Source organism: Lissotriton vulgaris, chromosome 11 (assembly GCF_964263255.1).
Source record: "Lissotriton vulgaris chromosome 11, aLisVul1.2, whole genome shotgun sequence".
Classification (NCBI taxonomy): Eukaryota; Metazoa; Chordata; class Amphibia; order Caudata; family Salamandridae; genus Lissotriton; species Lissotriton vulgaris.
Window position 1 is genome coordinate 675,025,283 of NC_141699.1, and position 13,158 is coordinate 675,038,440.

General features: G+C 42.0%; 1 long non-coding RNA gene and 1 pseudogene across 1 annotated transcript; one reads left to right on the forward strand and one right to left on the reverse strand.

Moving 5' to 3' along the window:
* Positions 1–2,365: 2,365 nt before the first annotated feature.
* Positions 2,366–3,729, reverse strand: LOC147683322 (uncharacterized). Its single transcript, XR_015301032.1, has 3 exons — positions 3,641–3,729; positions 3,385–3,440; positions 2,366–3,024 (listed from the first exon to the last, which is right to left on the reverse strand). It is a non-coding gene; the product is annotated as an uncharacterized LOC147683322 (long non-coding RNA).
* A 1,824-nt stretch (positions 3,730–5,553) lies between these two features.
* LOC147683323 (uncharacterized) overlaps positions 5,554–13,158 on the forward strand; it is a 136,216-nt pseudogene continuing 128,611 nt past the window's right edge.

Here is a 13,158-nt window from a genome sequence, read left to right on the forward strand (position 1 = left end):
AGCATCATCATGAAAGTTAAAAAAAAACCAATATATTTAAATTATATTCTTAACGGATGGACTAATTAAATTATCATATCCCTTGATGTATTTCCATGTAACAGAATTGGATAAATGGAATGTCATGTTTCCCATTTTATTATGATTGTCTTATATGATATACAAATCGAAATAAAGATTTTATGAAATGAAATGAAATGATTGATGCATGTAAATATGGTAAATTGTGAAAAATAAGCTTGGTCTGTTTCATGTGTCCTTCTTGTCCAACAGCCAACATGACCCCAAAGGAGGCAAAGATATATTGGAACCGTCTGGAGGGGTGGGGATACATCGAGGAGGACTGCTACCGAGTTCATTGCATATTGGCAATTAACCCCAGATGTTCCTGAAGGCTCATGAAGTCTGTATTTTCAAAAAGACAAGTTATGCAAATTGCATTTTACTTGAGCTATACCGCTGTAGGTACATTATAGCCTATAAAGCCATACACATATTTATTTTCTGTCACTTTTTGTAAAGAACCTAATGACAATTTTTTACATAGTGATACGTGAGTAAGGTGGGAAAGTTGTGCCCCCGTCCTGAAGAAGGAGCTTGGTCTCCGAAACATGTCGACGCACACATGAGGTGATGTCCATAATCACAACGTCCACACCTCGCACTTCACTTCTTCTAACAGTACCAGCCCGGGGACGTGAATACATTTTTTTCTCTAAACCCACATTCCAGGTGCTTTTTATTTATTTCACTAATCCTACCACTCACATGTAGAAATACCATACTCACATGCACCACATATAGTCGTAGGTCGTTGCACGCCGCATCCCGCTAGAGGGGTGCGAAGACCCCTATGATGAAGCATGACACCAAGGGTCCTTTTGGTGTGTGAGGGGTATTTTATAAAAACACTAAGTGCTCCCACACCACTGTGAGGATCACTTCCAGACATCATTAGGTGTCTTAGGAGTCTGCACATCCACTATGGTCTGCTTACTTCAATCATAACAAGGAATACAACATGCTGAATTTGGAAAGTATTTTTATTCACACATCAACCAAGGAGCACTTGGCAGTCCTTGGGACAACAACCTCAACATGGTTAGTAAGCCATTGAATGTCCAGACAGAGTCCATGAAGGATCCATGTCATGGGACATGTTGAGAGTAACCCTGGGCGGAGTTTGAAGTGCACAAAAAACTCCTCCACACTACCGGAGCTCCGGGAGCGGAGAGTTTCTTTAGATTAATGCATTTTGTGGTTATTGTCAGTGCCAGGTGCTTGTCCGCACTGGGCAATCATCTTGAAAGGCATCATGCGCAGGGCAAGTGGGCGCTGCTTCTTTTCTGCCCCTCAAGTAGATTATTACTTGAGCCACTTTGGCTGGGCATTTGCTCATGCCTCTGCCTCATGACTCTGGTGATGTCAGCCAGGGACCAGTCCAAGCCATGGAGAGGAGAGTAGGTGCGGCTTACAGCCTCAAGGTGTCTTTATTGGGGCAGAGCCATCCATGAACTCCCTCTAGGGTTCCCGCAACAGTCTCCATCTCCTCCCACACCTTACCTACCAGTTCCTGCTGGACTCCTACCACACAACGTTGGAATCCTATTTGATGGTCCTCTGAGTCCTGTGCTGGGGTGAGCAGGAGGGGCTGTTTGGTGGATGAGAGGCAGATCATCTGGAGACCCCTCAATGCTGTTGGCCCTTCCTGTGACTGGTGACTGGTGAAGTTGTTTGGATGGAGTCCACAATTTGCTGGAGAAGATATTGGCCAAGGCTTGGCAGTCTGTCATCCTCTGCAGGATTCAATTTCAGGACATGAAGTTGGTCAGGAGTTGGTGTTTTATCCTCCGGAATGCAAAAGATTTACGTTGATGAAATCTATGTCAGATGCTGACATGAGTCAAAAGGTTGACACTCATGGCATAAGTTACATGTTTACGGCACAGGGCAACATTGCAACCTCCTGCTGTGCTGCCCTACATCAAATAGAAAAGGGCATGATTTCCCTATCTCTATGGATACTGTGTATTCCTGTCCTCTTTCACTGCGCTGGGGGACAAATGGCTACCATTCACCAATGCAGCCACCCTTGCAAAATAGTACATGCATACCTGTGTTGTAGGGGTGGATGTTTTTGTGCAGGAAGGCGCATCTTTCTGACTAAAAGCAACATCTGAGGGGACGGGCCCAGTGAAACTATGTAGAGTACTACCAGGACACTCACCTCATTTCATCATTGCAAGAGTAGTTTATCTTCAGAATAGCACACATTGTTTGACTCAGGCCCCCACACTTGTACATGTTCATGTCTCTGGCAATTCTTTTTTCGGACCAGGTACACAACATACTGCCACACACTGATGGAGCCCAGATCCTTTATTGACAATTATATGCCTACATAACCAAAAATATGCATTACCATATTCAATAGACTGACATGGCAACCTGTTTTTGAGGGCTCTGGGTCAACCGGAACCCTACATGGTAATAATGCAGGAAGTGCTGACAGGTACCTACCCAGGTTTGCCACACAACTGGGCACAGTCATCTCAGTCTCCTACCATCCCTGACTCAAGTGCTTTGTTATGGCAAACTAGTTCTTCCTAAACCTTGACCGATCTCTGTTTCACACCCTCCAACTTTGATATATGTGGCATGGTGAGACACCTTGTGTGGGATTGTTCAAGCAGGATAACCTTAACAAGAACGTGTGCACAACTAGTGTATATTACACTTACTTCATAAAAGTTGTAATGGATATCTATTCATTTTTTATACATAATCAAACAAGAAAAGTTGTCTCTTTAGTTTAACCATGAATTTTCATTGAATTTCAAACAGTATTCATAATGTGTCATTGAATACAGAGCAAAAATCATTGCAACATGACAATTTGTACAAACAACATGGTTTCATAAAAATGACATTGATGACATTATTGCAATGTTGGTCGAGGAAGTGGCGATTGATGACCCTCGACCCAATGCATTTCGGGACCTCGTGTCCCTTCCTCAGGGGCCACTGAAAATAAACACAAGCAAATATGTTTTCATCTGCATCATAGGAGAAACTATAGATCACACAATAAAGTGAAAAACTGAAGCACAGAGCCAACACGTCCAACGACACCCCTGAGAACTGTAGTCAGAAAGGATTAAAAGTACCCACGAAGACTGAACGTATAGGTTAGTACAGTGATGATAGGAACATGCTGTTCCAGTATAGGTAGGCAGAAAAGGAAAGGATGACCAAATGAAATTAACAATGCACAACGAAGCACCTGTAAACATGTGAAGCATACTCATGCTGGTGTGGTAATAATAAAAAGGAGATGCGTGCACCTCATCTAACTTAAAGCCGCCCATGACCAGTAGCACTTACTAAAAGCGTAAAAAAATGCTGCAACTCTGCAGGTTGAAAATGCTGACCACGAGCTCCTATATGCAAAAATACCAGTGTTACAACAAGTGCATCAGACGGAATAACGAAAAAGTAAAACAATGCAACAGCGGGTACTTTGCATGGAATCAAAACGGAACACGAATCGCCTTTCGGGACAGAAAAAACAACTGTAAGGCAATATACTAATGAAGGCTGTGCCCAAAGCGGAATCTTAGCCACAACACCATGAACTGACCTGAACACTAGCTGGAAACTGGCTGGAAGTACAAAACCGAAGTCCTCACGCCTGTATTCGCAAATGGAAACTGCTGTAGGAACCACGTCACTTGAACCGGCTCGAACAACGCGTTAAAACCAGACGGGTCACGTGGTGCGGGCAGGTAAACAAAAAGAACAAACGGCAGCCACGGACATCTTGGAATAGTATTTCATTGCGGATAAGAATGGAAAAAAACTGAAAACGCCGCCCGAGGCGGGCAAATACAACAAGTCCAAGTATTCAAAGTATCCTATAAACATAGGCACAAAAATGAGTGCTCCATCAAATACATAACAAAAAAGTGATGTGGAACAATGCAAGATGTTATGGAGGCAGGCTGGCTGTTAAATTTACACAGCCGAATGAAAAATGACTCAGTGGGGATAGAAGTGGAGGTTGCAGTTAGTGCACATGCAACAAGTCAACAGCAGACAAAGCTGTCTGAACTGACTCAACATGTAGGCTGCCTGAACACAGCACAAAGATATACCTATACACACCAAACAGTACGGTGGTGAACATGGACTGAAATCACAGTATACATCAATCCATATGTTGCGTTCACCGGAAGATATTCATAAGATGAGCATAAAGATATACAAACGCATTGACACAATAACAGTAGACATGTGGCGGTGTAATGTGTGTACAATAAAACAACATGCATGTGGGTACTTATGAAATGTGGAAATGATGTGTCATGAAATGAACAATGTGAAAAATACACCTAAGTGGTGTATGGCTGTAAACAAAGGTGGAAAAGAGGATTTGCAGGAAGTATAGCAGTTGGAGTTGCGTATCGTGAAAGTCCTGAGTGTATAGGGGCGGTTACAGAAAGCAACTGAGGTCTAATTTATAATTCAGTCCAAACGGTTCCATGGTATTAAATTATTTGATCCAAAGTACTTCTCTTTGGGTCAAGAACTGGCTGGGATCACGTCCCTCTCTGGTTTGTACTTTTTCTAACACCAGGAATCGGACTTGCGCGATGTTGTTCAAACAGTGGACTACTAAATTGGAATTGGTGTTCTTTGTGCATATCATGCTTTTGTGCTCGCCTATTCTGATTTTTATTTTCCTTTCGGTATTGCCTATATACAAAAGCCTGTAATAAATAATGTTAATGGTGTTACAGTCTGAAGAATGTTAATGGGTTGAGTGCGTTACTGTAAATGTAAACGCATCCCTGCAATTGGGCACACTTAAGTGGTTCGTTTTAACATGCAACAGACTCCGGTGAGTTCAAATGAAAAATTTCTTTTTTATTTCAAAGATCCATTCGTTAATTTGCTTCTTTCCAATTTATAAATCAAAGTTCATAATGTACCACAGGTTTCAATAACTCTTTTTGCGTTGTCAAACAAGGGGTTAACCAAGAAATGCTCCAATGCATTTAGGACCGGACAGGTCCTTTGTCAAGGAGCGCTGCAAAAGACACAGAATAACGCTCTTATCAATGCGCATCTTATGTTGGTAAAACACAATTAAAAAGACTTCAAATGCATACATTCACAGCAACGCTGCATATAGGTGACGAAAAACAGTGTGGCTGCTCGTGTTTATAACATGGTGGTTGGTGGAATCATGCGTTTATGTGAACGTGATATATATTCTGGTACGGTGTTTCGGGGTGACACAGGAGGGCTCTACCAAGTGACGTGCTCGTGAGGGGAATGAATGAAGACGAACAGCTGATACTATGTACCGCAGATGTCAAGAGTCTATACACCTCCATCCCCCACGGCGGTGGAATTGAGGCAGTAGAAAAAGCATTATTACATAGTGATATTGCGGATCCTCTCCAAACATTCATCTTGGAACTCATGATATTTACCCTTTATCACAGCTATTTTTCCCATGATCATCAATGGTATTTACAAATGTCCGGCATGGCTATGGGCAATTGCGCAGCACCGACCTACGCGAACATTTATATGGGTGAATTTGAGTCTAACAACATCTACACCAACAACAATTGGACTGACAACCTTAAACTTTACACTCAATACATAGACAATCTTTTTTTCGTCTGGAAAGACTCTCGAGAAAACTTGGAAATTGCTCTGACAGATTTGAATTCCAAAGACAGCCGGATTGAACTCACTTGGAACATTAGCAATCAGGAAATCACTTTTCTAGACGTCCTCATAAAACTGACTAAAAACGGATTACAGACAGACCTCTTCCGGAAAGACACAGACCGTAACAATACCTGGCACCACACCAGCTTCCACCAAAACTCTTTAAAAAGACACCTACCATTCAGTCAGATGTTAAGGATCAAACGGATTGTATCCGACCCAGAAACCAGTGCCCTTCAAATGCAAGTAATGGCAAAAAGATTTTTGAGCAGAGGATATCCCAAAGAAACTGTCAATGAAGCCATTAAAAGAGTATCCACCATTCCTCGATCAGAAGCCCTCAAGGGCTCAGTTAAGAAAGACAGTAAAAGAATGGTATTAGTTTCCAGATATTCCACATCCAGCAAAACATTCAAGAACATCATCATAAAACACTGGCGAATTTTATCTTCAGAACCAGACTTTGGTGACCTATTTAAGGAAACGCCCATCTTCGCTTACACCCGCACAGAGAACATCAAAGAGGTCTTATCAAGAACTACCACTGAACACCAAATGTACACTGGCACACGCCCGTGCGATCATTGCAATAATTGCAACAACATAATCAAAGGGAATACTATTAACCATCCCATGAGAGGATTCAAAATAAAACTGAATGTTGATGCAACATGTGATTCGTCGAGCCTTATCTATATGTTGAAATGCCCGTGTGGCATGATATACATTGGAAAAACCACCAGAAAGATCAAAACCCGTTTGAATGAGCATAAATCGAACATCAGAACGAAGAATGTCAAGTCCAATGTAGCCATTCACTTTACTGAAGCCAACCACAGCGTAGCACAGCTCAAATTTCTTGTACTTGAAACTGTACCTAAAGTGGAAGGAAGAGACATTAATAAGGCACTCCTACAGAGAGAAATCTCATGGATATACAGGCTTCAAGCTATGAAGCCACACGGCCTCAATGACCGTTTAGAACTAAGCTGTTATTTGTAGTACCCTGAGGGTACACAGGACACACATTGTAACCTGTTTTTGTCATTTCTGCTTGCAGTGTATGATTGTTCACACCACACATTCACAGTACACTCCACCCATTTCTCATTTTTTGAACCCCTCTCCAAGATGGCCGGCCCTTTTATACCCGTTGCCACTAGTCTCTTTTTCATTTCCGGTAAACCTATCAGGTGGTCTAAGGACCCATTTAGAATTTCGCCTCACCCCCGCGGAGCTCGCGTACTCCGCCAGTTAAACTCCAGGCTACAGGACCCTTTGAAATGCCTGATGCGTGTTACACTTCCAAGTAAGTGTTAAGCCTTCTACTAACGATATCGAGAACGCTTTTCCCACAGCGTTTCTTGTATTGACATTATTTTTCGTTTTTTTACCATAGGCTCTTATAAGCGTGATTAATGTCTTTCACGCAAGTCTCGTTCATGACGAGCTGCATGTTTAATTTTTTTACCGCACTCTACCGCCCTCCTAGCCTTTTTCTGCTACACGCGTTTTCTAGCACTCCAATGGTTTAAACGCGCACCGGCGATTGTTTAACATTGATGTTACCATCCTCGACCTTGTTGCCTCCAGTTCCCCTCACGAGCACTTCACTTGGTAGAGCCCTCCTGTGTCACCCCGAAACACCGTACCTGAATATATATCACGTTCACATAAACGCATGATTCCGCCAGCCACCATGTTATAAACACGAGCAGCCACACTGTTTTTCGTCACCTATATGCAGCGTTACTATGAATGTATGCATTTGAAGTCTTTTTAATTGTGTTTTACCAACATAAGATGCGCATTGATAAGAGCGTTATTCTGTGTTTTTGCAGCGCTCCTTGACAAAGGACCTTTCCGGTCCGAAATGCATTGGAGCATTTCTTGGTTAGCCCCTTGTTTGACAACGCAAAAAGAGTTATTGAAACCTGTGGTACATTATGAACTTTGATTTATACATTGGAAAGAAGCAAATTAACGAATGGATCTTTAAAATAAAAAAGACATTTTTCATTTGAACCCACCGGAGTTTGTTGCATGTTACAACGAACCACTTAAGTGTGCCCAATTGCAGGGATGCGTTTACATTTACAGTAACGCACTCAACCCATTAACAGTCCTGCGACGTACCCGGACAGTTACGTCACCTGCCGGTGCACCTTTAAACTATATGAACTTCGCATCATAGCTACCAATTAAACTCCTTAACGAAACTAAGCAGTGCGCCGCACCAGCACCCACCGTCTACAGTCTGAAGAATGACATAACTGTATTTTTTCGCCAGTTCTAGGGTGGGTCACGAAGTTTTGTTGCATGACGTTATTGCAGTGAGTGCAATTGTTAGACTTTTTCATAACTGAATTGCTGGTGTTAATGGTTTCTTTGTTAGAAGACAACAATTCTTTGAGATTGAGACTGCGAGTGTAAGCAAGTAACGGTTGATCCCTGAATGATAAGCCACAATAAGGTTCTTTTTGTAGTAATTCCCAATGTTTGACAATCACTTTCTTGATGCTTGTGAATCTCGTAGAAAATTTAGAGACAAAGACAATGCGGTTGGATGTGATTTTATTAGGTTTTCTGATTAACAACTTAGAACTGTCAGTTTCAGATGTGCGAAGTTCAGCTTTAGCCATGCACTCTGCAGGGTAATCACGATTGTGAAATCTGGTTTTGATCAGGTTCATGTCATGATTGTATGCGTCAGGTGAAGATGAAATCCTTTTAGTGTGTAACATTTTGGAAAATGGTAGATTCTGAATTAACTGTGGTGGGTTAAGACTCTGGAGCAACAACATATTGTTGTGATCGGTTGGTTTACTGAAGACTCTTGTGTTAATTGTTTGACCATTTTTTTCAACCAAAAGATCTAGAAAAGGTAATTCCTTGGTGTTGATGTTATGCATGAATTGTATTCTGGTGTTTTTGGTGTTGAGTGTACTGATGTTATTTTCCAATGTCTCTATCGTGTGTGACCAAATAAAAAAAATGTCATCAATATAACGGCCATACCTCACCAAATGTTGATTCCATTCGACCTCTTGGAAAATATGTTCTTCCTCAAAAGCAGCCATAAAAATATTGGCGTAGGTAGGAGCCCTTTTTTCAACAACAAAGGACCTGCCCCTATTATATGTGAGGACATATGTCCACCATGTAGTTTAATTAAGCTGATACCTGCTTTAGGATATCGCCCACGGTGGACTAATTTGGGCTCCTGCTTCAGTGTGCTAAAAGTCACGGAATTAAGTGTTAAAAAACATGTGGTACTGTGGTAACCAGAGCACCCTCTCTTCAAGTGGAATAAACTTAAAGAAAACTTTAAGAAAAAAGTGAGGGGAAGTTGGCAGTGCCTCACAGGAGTAACACCCAGGGAGGAACACACAGACTGGTACTCGGCTGTGTCCTCACGTTCTCATCATCAGCATCTGCCAACTGGGAACAAAGGAAGGGAAAGAAAACAGTGCAAGTGAAATAATAACCATACAAGTGCTCTGTGTTGGTGACCGAATAAGGTTTACCAAACTCTGTGCTAGAGATTTGGTACACCTTCCAATTTAAAAAGAGCTCAGCTACACAGGCTATATTACTTTTATTCCTTGCTGTGTGCCCGCACTATTAAAACCAACATGTTTCATTGCCATACTCAATTTACTGGCAACTTCATCAGGGTTTGGGTCAGCATATTCTCTGCACCTTGTTTCTCCATTTATTGTACCTATGGTTACACACAGACAACATGTATGCCACACGATTACTTCACATATCTTGAAAAAGCCTCAATTAAAAACGTATTTGCAATGAAAGTCAAAAGAGGATAAACATGGCTAGATTGTGTCCGGCCCATGTGTCATCTTTAATATTTACCAGGTAGCTGCTGTTCATGTGTATACCAGCGCCCCCGTAGAAGAAACTACTGAAACCGGTGCCTGTAGGTTCGTTACAGGTATCGAATACTGCCTTAGGTCAGTCTGTAACATAAAAAAATGAATAAATGAAAACGGTATGTTAACTGGTGTATTACCCCTCTTACAATGCCTTTTATTATTAAAATAACCTTTTCAGCCTGACGGTACCATACTCACCCCCCCTCTCTCTTAGGAGCTTCATCAAAGCGGTAGGATTGGCTAATCCCATTGTTGCGGACCGCATGTCCTGCGAGTCCCGTATTTACACTTAGTATTAAAATTAGGTTAGCGCTAGTAAACTGCCTCCCCGGACTCGCCTGGAGCCATTGACCTCACTAGTTCGTTACTTCTTACCGATTTCTGAAGGTGTGTGGCCTCCGCTCGCACCCGTGTATGTGCCAATGCAGGGTGCTGCTTATGAAGCCGCCCGCCTTCCTCGTTGTGTTCGGCGTCTCCCGTACAGCCTTCTTCTGGGTTGCAGTACGCGCCAGGATGGGGCGTGGCTATAATCGAACTCGGGGCAATCTTGAAACGGAGCCGCTTAGCCCCATTTTAATGGGAATTAATTGTATTCAAGATAAATGAAAGTGATCGTATTTCACTACAAGCACAAAATCATTGGATTGCGGCACATTACAGATTTACCACTTATCCTTATGGATCAGATTATAATTTCCTGCACAGATATTATAATATATTTGGGTCACGTTGCCGCCCACTCGCGGCATGGTGCATATAATAAAATCCACTCCTATATGAGTGGCTTTTATTACATGCACCATGCCGCGAGTGGGCGGGGACCTCATCTTGCACAATATCGACACTAGGTGAAACAATATTACCTAATGTGTAAATTCGGGAAGAAAGGGTATTAATGCTATTATCAACAACTGCAAGCACTGTTTCTAAATTAGCCTGATCAATAGCTGTCAATCGGGAAGCAGCTTCAATTTGAGACAGTTTCCAAACTTCGTTGTAAATAGCATATATCCATCTTTTTGACCTGTTTCCTACAGAGACTTTAACAAAGTCATTCAAATAAACATCGTCAGTCAATTTGGACAAATTAAGTTTAACTGACGCTAAAGTGGAATGTCTAAGCCAGTGCTGACATAATTTGCCTACTGAATAGGTAGTAACAGAATGGGCACTTTCAAAACGGGGATCCACCCTAACCTGTGTATAGCCAGGGACCAGACCCAGAAAACGATGTTGGCATGAATCTGAACTTTTCTGCCATAATAATCAACCTTGGGCATCCAAGCTGGAAATATTAAAGGAGGAATTTAGTAACAGGGACTGCAATTCATCAATGGACCTAACAGTGTGAGTTTAGGGTTTTCTCCCAAATCAGGAATGGAAGGAGCATTTAATTTTTTAGAAGTAGCCAATCCAAAGCAAGTGGTTTGTGAAATAGTCAAATTCAAAAACAGCATATGGTTCGGGATGAGACATGCACAATGCAAAGCTTCAGTGCCCTGCACTTGCCAGCTTCTAGAACCCCAAACAGATTTAAGATCTATAGTATCTTTCCACAGCTCATAGCCCCCTCTAGCTAAGTGATCGATAAAGGACTTCGAATACAGTAATTTAGTGTGGGTGAGTCTAACTTTGGAAGAAGACTTATCAGGTATCTTAAAATAAAATGCATCAGGATTGGATTGATTAAAATCAGAAAAATAAGTAAACTTATTCAAAAGAGTTTTTGAGCTGCCTTCAATGGGAGCTGGACAATGTTCCCATTGTGTATAATTAACCACATTTCTAAATGTGTTTGCTTTATGCACAAAATGACTGCCATAATGTTGGTAGCAGAATAAGTCTACATAATTTGCTGAGTCTAAATACAAATCTTCAACATCAAAAGCAGCATAACATTTCAAATCAGAAAACAGAGCCTCTACGGCTTGGACATCCCAATCATCAGAGCGTATGTTTTGTTTTACAACATCTCCATAGAAACACAAAGTACATTGGGGACATTTATAACCTCTGTAGAGACGTGAATTTGAATTTTAACAGCATCCCACATAATCCCATCCAATACAGGCCAAGCTGTGATATTCACAATAGTCTGGTCCCTCTTCATGACGTGGGACGAGGAGTGGGGTTCCAAAGTTCCATCAATTAACCTAATTGTAGATATTTCTTTAACATAATGTCCATTTACTATACGAAAAAATACAACTACAAATCCAGTTGACATGAAGAAAAGAATCGGAAATAGCACCAGCCAAATGTAAGTCCATGGGGGTATCAAAAAATGTCTTTCAACCCAAACAGCAAAAATAGAAACTAACAGCACTTGTTTGCACTGCAGGCAACAACACATCTGTGGGGTAAGTAAATTCAGTATCCTCATTGGGATCACCAGCCGGTATATTCAATGAAGGATTAGTAACTGTATGCATCTTGATGACAACGTTAGACCTGTTGGTATTCGCTGGAGCCAAACAGAATTTCTCAGCATCGCTAGACAAGAGACCGCTAGTGTCATACTAAGAAGAATCGTCCACTTGCTGTAATTTGTCATTGTCAATGGAGATGTATCTGTAATCCTTGCGACCAGAAAGTGGAGGTAAAATGACTGTTCTTGAGCCCTGCACTCCAAGTAAAGGAACTGGAGCACGATATGAGGGGCCAAACTCCTTCTTATTCTCCACCTTCTCATGGACCAGGTCACTGACTCGGGGTAGCCAGCCAACTACCGGAATCTGAAGTGTAGCATCAGTTGTGGAGGGCAAGTGTTCCTTTGTAAGACTGTCACAAGTCTATTGTAAGTTCTGTAATACAGCAGAATGATCATCTACATCAAAGGGTGTGGCAGACGCCGGCATGTCCAGACCCACAAGGTCCGGAACAAACATTTTGATGCCAAAGAGCATTTCATATGGGGGTCCGCCCACCCAGAGTCCTTCTAGGGAGAATGTTAAGAGCACGTTGAACGCTATAGAAATGGGCCAGCCAGTTCCTGCCATTACCTAAAACCCTAGCTGTCAAGAGTTGCTTTAAGTCACAGTACACTCGATCCACAACACTATTACACTCAGGTTTGTATGGAGACGAAAATTTGACTTGGACCCCCCAATGAACCCATGGCATCCTTGTACGCCTTTGAGGCGAACGCTGGACCCTGGTCCGAATGAAGGGTACCACATGCAGAAATTCCCACAAAGACACGCAAATCCCTTAAGACAGTACGGGCATCAGCACTTCGTTGCGGCCAGAGCCAAATAAAGCATGTGCACAAATCCACTGCAACTAAGATGTACTTATATGCAGTATCTGAGAAGAAAGGACCGTAGTGATCTAAATAAACACACCCAAGTGGTTTATTAGATATGTACAACTGTGTCTGGGGAGGGCGCGCAGCAGTGGAAGGTTTTATCTGCTGGCAAATGTCACAAGTAAGGACATAGTCACACCTCTAGGCTGCGGTCGTGTGTTGTTGTGGATGCTGATTTAAATGTTTATTTTACTGCTGATTTTAATAGCACGC